The sequence below is a fragment of the Eriocheir sinensis genome, unplaced genomic scaffold (assembly GCF_024679095.1).
Source record: "Eriocheir sinensis breed Jianghai 21 unplaced genomic scaffold, ASM2467909v1 Scaffold781, whole genome shotgun sequence".
NCBI classification, from domain to species: Eukaryota; Metazoa; Arthropoda; class Malacostraca; order Decapoda; family Varunidae; genus Eriocheir; species Eriocheir sinensis.
The window spans coordinates 109,874-121,886 of record NW_026112144.1 but is presented as its reverse complement, the minus strand read 5'-3'; positions in this window follow the sequence as shown (position 1 = coordinate 121,886).

Sequence of the window (12,013 nt, the reverse complement as noted above, 5' to 3'; positions counted from 1 at the left end):
CCAGGGGTAGTTTAATGACCCTGGTGGTAGTCTGACCTCCTATCTGTATTATGGACCTAAAAAAAAAAACACTCATGAGAATCAGACTGATCTGCTTTGACCCCTGGAAAAAGTTTTATGAGAGACAGAAGCGTCTGAGAATACCGGCCTAGGAGTTGTCATGTATAAGTCGAGTGTCCTCTTGTTTGGTTAAGGATATGCACTGTTAATTATTTATTCATTTCTTGGCATCACAGGAGGCGGCTCAAGGACAAAACAAAACACACTCACTAAAAAAACACCAACCACTTCTCCCACAATCAGAAAACACTCACCATCATGTGTTTTTCTTTTTTTTTCTCTCCCATTTATATATTTATTTTCGCATCATAGCAGGCAAACGTTAACACACAGCACACACACAAAAAACGATAACCACTTCTCCCACCATCAGAAAACAGTCACCATAATGTGCTTTTTCTATTCTTTTCTCCCATTTATCTGTTTATTTTCGCATCACAGGAAGCAGCTCAAAGGTAAAACAATGACACACAAAAAGTCTGTCCACCACTTCTCCTAACACAAACACACGAAAAAAATAGCTGCCATCAAGTGCTTTTTCTCTTTTTTTCTTTTCTTTCATTGATTCATTGAGTTTTCACATCATAGGAGTTTCATTTGATGTTGATGAAAGTTCAGCATGCAGCTTTTTTATTTATATTGCCATTGTGCGGAACTTATTATATGAGTATGTCGGAAAAAATGACTGAACGGGTAAATGTTATGAAAGAGATGGGGAAGCAAAATGGGGTTCAATCCTTATGAGAAGAAAGTTTTATCTACGAATTACTGGGTCTGGATTAAAGTCTTCCTCCACCTCTTCCGCTGCTTCCTCCTCTTCCTCCTTTTCTTCCTCCACTTACCCTCTTCTAGGTTCTATCTGTACACCTCTGTATAGTTTCTCGCGGAAATACTACAAGAATACACAGTCGTTCCACGCACAGCATGATGACGTCACACTCTCATCTGACCTAAATCTAGGCTCCAGGGTTCCCATGAAAACAACAACAACTAAAAGTAAAGGCATGACTCATGTGTGACGAATATAATGCAAATAAAAGGTAGCGAAAAAAAAGAACCTGATGTTAAGGGCCAGTCTTACAGTCCAGTACAGCACGCTTGTAAGCTCCCCAACCGAACACAAAACACGACGAAAATTCCTTGTATTTTTTTTTTTTCCTTACAGCAGAGGAGTCAGTTCAAGGGCATAAAAAAGGTAACAAATGTGAAAAAAAAACTAAACAAGGAATTTTCGTCGTGTTTTCTGTTCGGTTGGGGATCTTACAAGCGTGCTGTACTGGACTGTAGGACTGGCCCTTAACATCAGGTTCTTTGTTTTCGCTACCTTTTATTTGCATTATATTCGTCACACATGAGTCATCCCTTTACTTTTAGTTGTTGTTGTTTTCATGGGAACCCTGGAGCCGAGATTTAGGTCAGATGAGAGTGTGACGTCATCATGCTGTGCGTGGAACGACTGTGTATTCTTGTAGTATTTCCACGAGAAACTATATAGAGGTGTACAGATAGAACCTAGAAGAGGGTAAGTGGAGCTTACAAACGTGCTGTATGTTTAGGAAAGCGCGTCGCCTCCTCTGGCGACGGCCGCGGCGACGCTGCAGTCGCCGCGGCCGTGAAATAGCTCGCAAAGGGTTTAGGGTCGGGGAGCATAGTTAAACTACTCCATCCGAACTTTACGACCTACTAACGGGGGGGCTGCGCCCCCCTTGACCCCCCTTTCTAGCCAGGACCCCCCCCCAACATGTATATGTGACTTATTTCGGCGAGGACGTATTTCTCGCAACACCAGCTGCAGTGTCGCCGCGGCCGCCGCCAGAGGAGGCGACGCGCGTGAGTAAACATTATCCCCTATTTTCAATAGCAAAAAAAGAGTCCTTGAATTGGATTTTCAAAGCGTCTCCATGACTGTTGAAGGTTTGTAGAAAAGATATATGAAGAGATACTGATGTTTCATAAAGTAGGTAATGAGATACTGGCACGGTACTAAAACGAATCTTAACCCATTTCGGCGCCCGAGCTCACATACTTGACACGGTTTTCGTATGAGTTTTCGGTATTTCCAGGAGTATTTTAATGGTCCTAGTAGTAGTTTGATTCTTCTTCTGTACCATGAACCTGAAAACACTCTCATGAGAACCCAATTGATCCCCTTTTTGGCCTTTGGAAATAGTTGGTGTGAGAGGCGGAAGTGTCTGCCAATACTAACCAAGGAGTCTGCAAGAGGCCGGTGGGCGTATACAAGGCAGCTCCCGTGAACCTGACCCCACCTAACGTCACTATTCAATCTGATCTTCATAATCTTCACCCATTACTAGTCCACTGCAGGATAGAGGCCTTTCCCAACGTCCTCCACCTCTCCTAACCCCACCTAACCCCACTCTGGCCTTCATAATCTTCAGTCATTACTAGTCCACTGCAGCATAGAGGCCTTTCCCAACGTCCTCCACCCCTCTCTGTTTGATATACTACTCCATCGTGCTTTGGCAAATACTCTTAACTTAATATAATCTTCATCTTCAGGCATTGCTAGTCTACTGCAGAACAAAGGCCTTTCCCAACGTCCTCCACCTTTCTCTGATATTATACTCCATCGTGGTTTGGCAAATACTCAAACTTAATCTAATCTTCATCTTAAGGCCTTGCTAGTCCAATACAAAACAAAGGCCTTTCCCAACGTCCTCCACCTTTCTATGTTAGGTTTCTATGTTTCTATGTTTCTATGTTAGACTTCTTCATCCTGCTCTGGCAAATGCTCTAACTTTAGGGATTGACACTGTAAACTTCATATCGTCAGTCTACGGCAGAACAGAGGTCTTTCTAGATGGTCCATCTCTATTCCTTCACCTTGCTCTGTTTGATGTTAGATTACGCCATCCTGCTCCGGCAAATGCTCGAACTTAAGTAACTACAAACCTCTAATCTTCACCATCTTAAGCTATTACTAGTCTATTACAAAGGCCTTTCTCAATTGTCTATTCCTCTACCTTTTTTCTGTTTGATGTTAGTGTACTCCATCCTGCTCCGGCAAATGGTCCACTCTCATGTAATCTCTCCACCTGCTCGCCCTCTGCCCGCCCTGACTTGTACATGTTCTGGGTCGTCACTGTTGCGTTGGCTGTCCTCCTGATGTCAGTTCTCCGCGTGGTGTGTCCCGCCGAGTCCATTTCTCGTCTTGTTTGTCGTTGGATTATCTTTATTTTGTGTTTGTTACCTAACCGATGATGCTCTCTCTGTCTGTCTGTCTGTCTCTGTTCTCTCTCTCTCTCTCTCTCTCTCTCTCTCTCTCTCTCTCTTTTTTTTTTTTTTTTTATTTAAACATGTTCAGTACATTAGTACATGGCAGTATTATTTGTCTATGCTAAAGTTCCCCCGACCGTTGGGGAACTATTTAAAAGCTTCTGCCGATTATATCATACAATTATATACATGTTTACGGTGGGTGTAGGAGTAGCCACCTGTGGGACGCAACCTTCATCTGCTGAGTGGACAGTTGTGTCACATCCACATCAGCAGTGAGGTTGTTCCACCACACCACCGCTGCGATGGAGAAGGCACGTTGGTGGGTGCTGGAGCGGGCCATTGGCACTTCCAGGAGGGAGGCGTTGCTCAGCACCGTTCTCGTGCTGCGCTCAGACCTCCTCCAGGTAGCCCTCAGGTCCGTCAGGTGGGGCACTAGGCCCACTTGTGCCTTGTGTAGCACCGTCAGGGCAGCGACGCGGCGACGGTGCTCCAGGCTATTCAGCTGGTTCGTGGCTGGTCTTGCCCTTCCTTCGTGTGGGTGTTGTTGTTGTTGTTGTCGCTGTGTCTCCCACTGGCTCGGTCGGTGGTGCTGGGTGCCGTTGATGAGGCGTTCGGCCCTCCTCTGCACCTTGTCTAGCAGGTTGAGGTGGCAGCGGGCGCTGGCCATCCAGGTGAGCGGTGCATACTCCATCACTGGACGGACTTGTGCCTTATAGAGGGTGTTCAGGCCTTCAGCATCGAGGAGGTTCTTCATGCGGCGCAGGAGGTTCACCTTCTGGGAGGCTTTGTGCGCCACCCTTTCAAGGTGACGGTCAAACCGCAGCTGGGAGTCCACCTCCACGCCCAGGATGTCGACGCTGGCCTGCAGGAGGATGGTGTCATTCCCGAATCTCAGTCTGCCGTGGAGTTGCCTCGCGTCCTCCCGAGAACGTGATATTACCATGGCCTGGGTTTTGTCAGGGGCAAACCTGACTTGCCACCTCTTTCCCCAGGCCATTATGTCTGCCAACTGTCTGTTGACGGACTCTATCACGTCCTGGGCTTCCTCCCTCTTGTATGTTCTGGAGAGGGTGCAGTCGTCGGCGTAAGCGCTTGCTGCCGGGATGGTTTGCAGGAGGTCGTTAAAGTATATGTTCCACAGAATAGGTCCAAGGACGGACCCCTGTGGAACGGAGGCCTCCACCGGGAAGCTGGTCGAGGTGCTTCCGTTGACTGCTACGCTGAGGCTCCGGCCTAACAGGTAGTTTGAGAGCAGGCGCAGCAGGTCCCCCGTGATGCCTAGTTGCTGTAGCTTCGCCGTCAGACCGCGGTGCCAAACGGAGTCGAACGCGCCAGCTATATCCAGGGCAATCACGAGAGAGGGGTGGCCGTCATCAAGGGCGTCATGCCAGGACTTTGAGAGGAGAAGGAGGAGGTCTGAGGTAGCGGCCCTTCCGAAAACCAAACTGCTTCGGTGACTGCAGGTGGTTTTCCTCGAGGAAGGATGTCAATTGCTCCCGATGATCCTCTCAAATATCTTGCTAATGATTGGGAGGAGTGATATTGGCCTGTAATTGCCTTGCTCGGACCTGGATTTTTCTTGTGTACGGGTGTGACTCTGGCCTCCTTCCACTGTGCAGGCCACACCCCGCTCTGCAGGCATCGCCGGAAGATCTGGGCGAGGGGGCTGGTGAGCTCAGCGGAGCATCGCCGCAGTAAGTATGGACTGACGCTGTCAGGGCCTGGCGCCTTCCTGGTGTTGACGCCCTCAGATGTCTCCTGACAGCGTCCTCAGAGATTAGCACATTCTCTAGTCTTGAGGCGATGAGTTGGGGAGGTGGGCGGCTGCCTGTCTGGCTCCTGGGTTGTCATCTTTGACTGAAGTGACAGGCCAGCAGGTCAGCCTTTTCCCGGCTGGTGATGGCCAGGTCTCCGTCAGGTTTCCTCAGGGGCGGGATACGTTCCTGGGGGGTAAGGCCTTGCTGTTCCTTCACCAGCCCCCACCACTGTTTCGGGTTGGTTTGGTTAGAGGACAGCTTTCTCCTCCTGTCGGCATCCCACCTTTCTTTTGCCCACTTTGCTGTCCTCGTCATATTTTTGCAGGCTCGTCTGTGTTGGGCCTTATTTTCCTGCGTGGGGTGTCTTTTATATCGTGTCCAAGCCTTGTGTTTCCTTTCGGCTGCAATACGGCACCTGTACCCGAACCAAGGCTGGTCTTTTGGGCTGGATGAGTAGGTGCGGTGGGGGACGTGTTGCTGCTGGACGGTATTGAGGACAGTTGTGAGGGCGGAGACGTCATGTTGTGGGTCACCGTTAAGGACTGTGCCCCAAGCAGTCGCTGCCAGGGCCTGCCTTGCAGCCGTCCAGTCCGCGCGGTCCCACAGCCAGATGACTCGCTGGTGTTCCTCTTCACGCGCTGGGGCCAGGCTGATGGTGGTGAGTATGGCATTGTGGTCGGAACTGCCCACACGGTCTAGTGGGCAGCACAGCACGCAGTCTCTCGGCAGGTCTGTGAGCACAGGGTCCAGGGAGCCTCCACGCTGATGTGTCGGGAACTCAACATGGTTGTGCAATCCATGCACCGCTGTGAGCTCGGTGAAGGCCCTCGCCACCAGGTGTTGATTTAGGTCGCCCACAACCATCGCGTACTGACAGCTGTGGGCAGCCATAAGGTCGTCCAGGTGCTCTGTGAGGTAGGTGAGGGGGGCGCTGCCTTGCCACTGTGGCCGGTACATGGCACAGAGTAGCAGAGCGCTCCTGTCCTCGAGAATGATGCGGAGGAACATCATCTCCATTTCCAGGGGAGTGTCTGTGGTGAGGGCGTCCATCTGCAGGCCGTTTCGGTGGCAAACAGCAATGCCTCCCCCCTGTCCTGTGTGGCGGTCTCGTCTGGCCCAGTGCGAGTACCCGGGGATCTTATCACAGGTGGTGGCGCATGTGTCGTCCAGGAAGGTCTCCACTGTCACCACTATGTCGATGTGGTGCCTGAGGACGAAGGCGTGTGTCAGCTCCCCGATGTTGGTCCTAAAGCCTCGTACGTTGGCGGACAGAATCTTGAGGCCGCTGGTGTCCGTATCGCCTTATCGGTTCAGCGGAAGGGGAGTGTGCGGGGGATGAGGCCAGGATGGGTAGGGCGGGGCGTGCACCGCTTGCTGGTAGGGAGCAGGCTGGGTGATGGGTGGCTGGTGTTCAGACAGGATTGCTCGAAGCAGTCGTTCCTGTCTGATGTCGGCGGCTCGAGCGTAACACTCATCATCGGTGTGTCCTCGCCGCTGGCAATACGCACACTCTAGACTTCGCTTTGCCTCTGCCTGCCTCTTGCGACACTGGTCAGCGAGGTGCCCACGTCGGCCACAGAAGTCGCAGATGGTCTCAGAGCAGTGATTAACTGTGTGGCCGCGCTGACGGCACCTGCCACAGAAGGGTGGTGAGGCCTGAGCCCAGAGGGGTTGGGGGCGATGGTGTGTGTGCCGTGGTGTGTCTCCGCGTCCGCGGTTGTAGTGGTGATGGTGGCGGGGAGGACGGGAAGGGGTAGGAGGAGTGGATCGGCTGGGAGAGGGGGGGTTTCTGTTTCTGACAGAGGGCGGGGGGGTCTGTGTGGCCTGGGTGGGTTGGCCCGGCCGGCGGCGAGGGGGTGGGGCTGTCTCGGCGTCTTCTGGGGGGTCGTGAGTCACCTTCCTCAGTGCTCTTGGCTTCCCTGATTCCCACCAGCCGCGCCACCTGGGGTGGGAGGAGCACACCTCCTGCCAGTCCTGGTCAATTTTACTTGGCAGGGCACTTGTGGCTTGTGTGGTGGGGGGAGGGATGGGGGTTTCCTGTTCAACTTGTGCCAGGGAGTCCATGGAGCTGATGGTTTCAACCAAGGCTTCTCTTTGTTTCCTCGTTCTTTCACTCCGCGCCCGATATGTCTCCACAATGCACTTAAGGCCGTGTACCTCATTCCTTAGTCGGAGAATGATGTCAACAAGGCCTTCAGGCGGGTTGGAGAGAAGATCCTCCCTGACGGCGCTGTCCTCCGTTTCAATTGGTGGTTGTGGGGCGAGCGGGTCGGGCTGGGGGGCTGCTGGCGTGCTGGGCGGTGTGTCTTCAGCGGCCGCGTAGGTGACGGGGTGAGGAATGCCGGCTGCTCGCCTCAGTCCCTCAGTCGTGGAGCAGCAGAAAGGGCCATCATTGAAGCAGTCTGCGCAGGCCAGGTTTGGACAGTCTGGCTGGCTGCAGGACGTGGAGGGCTTCACACGGACAGAGTAGCTGCACACACAGCAATATTTTGCCCCAGGATAGCCTGACTGTCCTGCCCAGGCAATTTGCTGATGCTGGTTGGGGGCCTCAGTGAGAGTGAGGGAGGCCATGATGGTGGTGTGGGTCGATGCGCACGAGAGGTCAGGTCAGGGTGGGATGGGGGTGTCTCTAATCTCGCCTTGGAATGCGAGGGGCGGGCGCGGCCTGTTTCCGAGGGGCCCTGTCCCAGGGGATTTACAGCTCTGGGCGAGGTGAGGTCAGCGTGTTTCGTGGAGTTGCCTCTCACTGTTCACTATTTTGTAGTTTTTTCCACACACGCTTGAACACTTTGATAGAAAGAATGTTTCACAGATCTCGGAAGCTAATTTTTTCGCTCGTTGATGGTCGTTCTTGCGCCACTAAACACTTCACTGTCCACAGGCTCCGTCCCGCGTGAGGGCAATGGAGCACAGAGGGGCGAGTTTCCAAGGTTGTGTAAGGGCACACACACACACAGTACTTCCTGTGCGCTACTTGTCCACTGCACAGCACCCAGGAAGCGATGGTAATCCCAACGTGTGGAGGATAAGAAGAAATATCGTTCTGCTTCCACACAGTGTCCAATATCACGGAGCGAACCCGAGCGTGACCTGACCCCACGGCGTCTCAACTCTCTCTCTCTCTCTCTCTCTCTCTCTCTCTCTCTCTCTCTCTCTCTCTCTCTCTCTCTCTCTCTCTCTCTCTCTCTCTCTCTCTCTCTCTCTCTCTCTCTCTCTCTCTCTCTCTCTCTCTCTCTCTCTCTCTCTCTCTCTCTCTCTCTCTCTCTTTCTTTTCTTCTCCATCTCCATCTCCATATCTATCTATCTATCTATATCTCAATCTCTTCTTGTTTTCTTCTTCTCTTCTCTTATCTTCTCTATCTCCACATCTATCTCTCTATCTATCTGTCTCCATGTTATACCCAGCATCTCTCCATTCTTCTCTGTGCGGTTCTTAGCTTTGTCTAAGTATTATTACGTGCGGCGCCAAGTGTCTGAGTCATGTGTTAGGGCTGGCGGGATGCAGCGAGTATACACCTTGTTCTTCAGGGGAGCGGCGTGGTGCTGGTCAGGACTTAGTGTGTTTATTAAAAAAGCTCTTCATTTGAGGGTTGCTGTGATTTAACATAAGAACGTAAGGAGTCTGCAAGAGGCTGGTCGGCCTATACACGGCAGCTCCTGTTATCCTAACACCACCTTACCTCACTATCCATGAAATTATCCAGTCTCTTCTTGAATGTATCTATGGTATTGGCACCCACAACATAACTGTCAAGCCTGTTCCACTCATCCACCATTCTATTTGTGAACCAGTTCTTGCCAATGTCTTTGCTGAATCTGAATTTATCTAACTTGAGACCATTGATACGTGTTCTACCTGGCTCCTTTACTACCAGAACCCTGTTTACATCCCCTTTATTAAAGCCCTTCATCGATTTATAGACCTCGATAAGGTCTCCTCGCAACCTTCGCCTTTCTAGAGAGTGTAGATTTAAATGCTTAAGTCTATCCTCATAGGGCAAGTTTCTCACACCCTGAATCATTTTCTCATCCTTCTCTGTACAGATTCTAACATCTTGCTATCCATTCTATAGTAGGGTGACCAGAACTGGACCGCGTAATCTAGGTGAGGTCTAACTAGAGCTAAGTAGAGTTTGGAGATGACCTCAGCGTTCCTATTGCTTACGCTCCTTGAGATGAAACCCAGTATACCCTGTTCGCAACACTTGTATACGGTTCGTCCACTCCACGTTCTCTCTCTCTCTCTCTCTCTCTCTCTCTCTCTCTCTCTCTCTCTCTCTCTCTCTCTCTCTCTCTCTCTCTCTCTCTCTCTCTCTCTCTCTCTCTCTCTCTCTCTCTCTCTCTCAAAGCGTAGATATGAAGAAAATATTGCAGCCAACTGTAAAAATAATCCGAAATCCTTCTTCAGTTACATAAACAACAGAAAGGCGATCAGAAGTGGTTTGGACCTTTAACAAACAGCGACGGTGCACTAGTGACTGACAGCCAACACGTTGCAAACCTATTAAATAATTACTTTTCCTCGGTGTTTAATAATAACAGTCCTCCCACCACCACCACCAACACCAGTACTAATGTAAATCCCGAGCATGCATTGTCTAACTTTGAAATAAAACCCGATGAAGTCCTTAAAGCCCTCAAATCACTTAAAACAAATAAAAGTCCTGGACCTGATAAAGTATATCCAACTCTGCTGAAAGAAACAAAGTGCGAAATACTCTCCTCCCTCACAACCGTATTCAATATGTCTTTGCGACAAGGCATTGTCCCTTCAGATTGGAAAAAGGCTAACGTGACACCGATTTTTAAGAAAGGAGACAAAAAAGTACCAGGTAATTACAGGCCCATTAGTCTAACTTCGGTTGTAGGTAAGCTACTTGAGGGCATAATTAGAGACAAAATTGTGAGTTACCTTGAAAGCCACTCATTAATTGGGGACTCACAACATGGCTTCCGAAACAAAAGATCCTGCCTATCAAATCTATTAACCTTTTATAACGACCTCTTCACTGTTTATGACGTAACCAAATCACTGGACGTAGTCTATCTTGATTTCCAGAAAGCGTTTGATAAAGTCCCGCATCATAAATTACTTTACAAATTAAAGCAAATAGGTATTGACGGTCAGGTAAACCAATGGATCGCGAATTGGTTGAGCAACAGACAACAAAGAGTAGTGATTGACGGATTTAACTCAGAGTGGGCGCCGGTCACTAGTGGCGTCCCTCAGGGCTCGGTTCTTGGCCCAGTGCTCTTCATTATTTACATCAACGACGTGGATGTTGGACTCAATAACCGCATTAGTAAATTTGCAGACGACACAAAGATTGGTAACTCGGTTCTCACTAACGAAGACAGGCAAAGCCTCCAAGAGGATTTGCACAAAATTTCAGCTTGGTCGGATATATGGGAGATGCCCTTTAACGTAGACAAGTGCCAGGTCCTTCAAGTTGGAACGAGGAATAAGAAGTTTGATTACGAAATGCGCGGCGTTAAACTCAAAAGCGTTCAATGACTTGGGGGTCAAAATCGCGTCAAACCTCAAATTCTCACAGCAATGCATCGATGCAGCAAATAAATCGAACAGAATGTTGGGCTTCATTAAAAGAAACTTTTTATTTAAGAATAAAGATGTAACACTCCCGCTCTACAACAGTTTAGTCAGACCCCACTTGGAATATGCGGTACAGTTTTGGTCTCCCCACCATGCAAAGGATATTGCTAAATTAGAAGGTGTTCAGCGTCGGGCAACGAAAATTATCCCTTCCTTGCGCAACAAATCCTACGAAGAAAGGCTTTCTACCCTTAACATGTTCTCTCTTGAGAAACGTCGCCTCCGAGGAAAATTGATCGAATGTTTTAAAATACTTAATGGTTTCACGAATGTAGACAGATCAACATTGTTTATGATCGATGACACTTTGCGCACGAGGAACAATGGCGTAAAACTCAGATGTAGACAAGTAAATTCAGACTGCACCAAATTTTTCTTCACCAACGTTGTAGTGCGAGAATGGAATAAGCTCCCACCATCAGTGGTCCAGTGTAACACGATTGACTCCTTCAAAAATAAGCTCGACCGTCACTTCCTTCAACTTAATATCAACTAGAGTAGAAGTGCAACGTTTTGGAGTCTTCTGATTAATGTAAAATCACTTAGGTTTAAGGACAGACCACCAAGTCTGGACCATGGGGTCTGTGTGGTCTGATTTTCTATGTAAATCTATGTATATCTCTCTCTCTCTCTCTCTCTCTCTCTCTCTCTCTCTCTCTCTCTCTCTCTCTCTCTCTCTCTCTCTCTCTCTCTCTCTCTCTCTCTCTCTCTCTCTCTCTCTCTCACACACTGACGAAGACAGGCAAAGCCTCCAAGAGGATGTGCACAAAATTTCAGCTTGGTCGGATAAATGGGAGATGCCCTTTAACGTAGACAAGTGCCAGGTCCTTCAAGTTGGAACAAAAAATAAGAAGTTCGATTACGAAATACGCAGCGTTAAACTCACAAGTGTTCAATGCGTTAAGGACCTGGGGATTAAAATCGCATCAAACCTCAAATTCTCACATCAATGCATCGATGCAGCAAATAAAGCGAACAGAATGTTGGGCTTCATTAAAAGAAACTTTTTATTCAAAAATAAAGATGTAATACTTACGCTCTACAATAGTTTAGTCAAACCCCACTTGGGATATGCGGTACAGTTTTGGTCTCCCCACCATGCAAAGGACATTGCTAAACTGGAAGGTGTTCAGCGTCGAGCAAAAAAAATGATCCCTTCCTTGCGCAACAATACGAAGAAAGGCTTTCCACCCTTAACATGTTCTCTCTTGAGAAACGTCGCCTCCGAGGAAAACTGATCGAATGTTTTAAAATACTTAATGGTTTCACGACAGATCAAAATTGTTTATGATCGATGACACTTTGCGAACGAGGAACAATGGCACAAAACTCAAATGTAGAC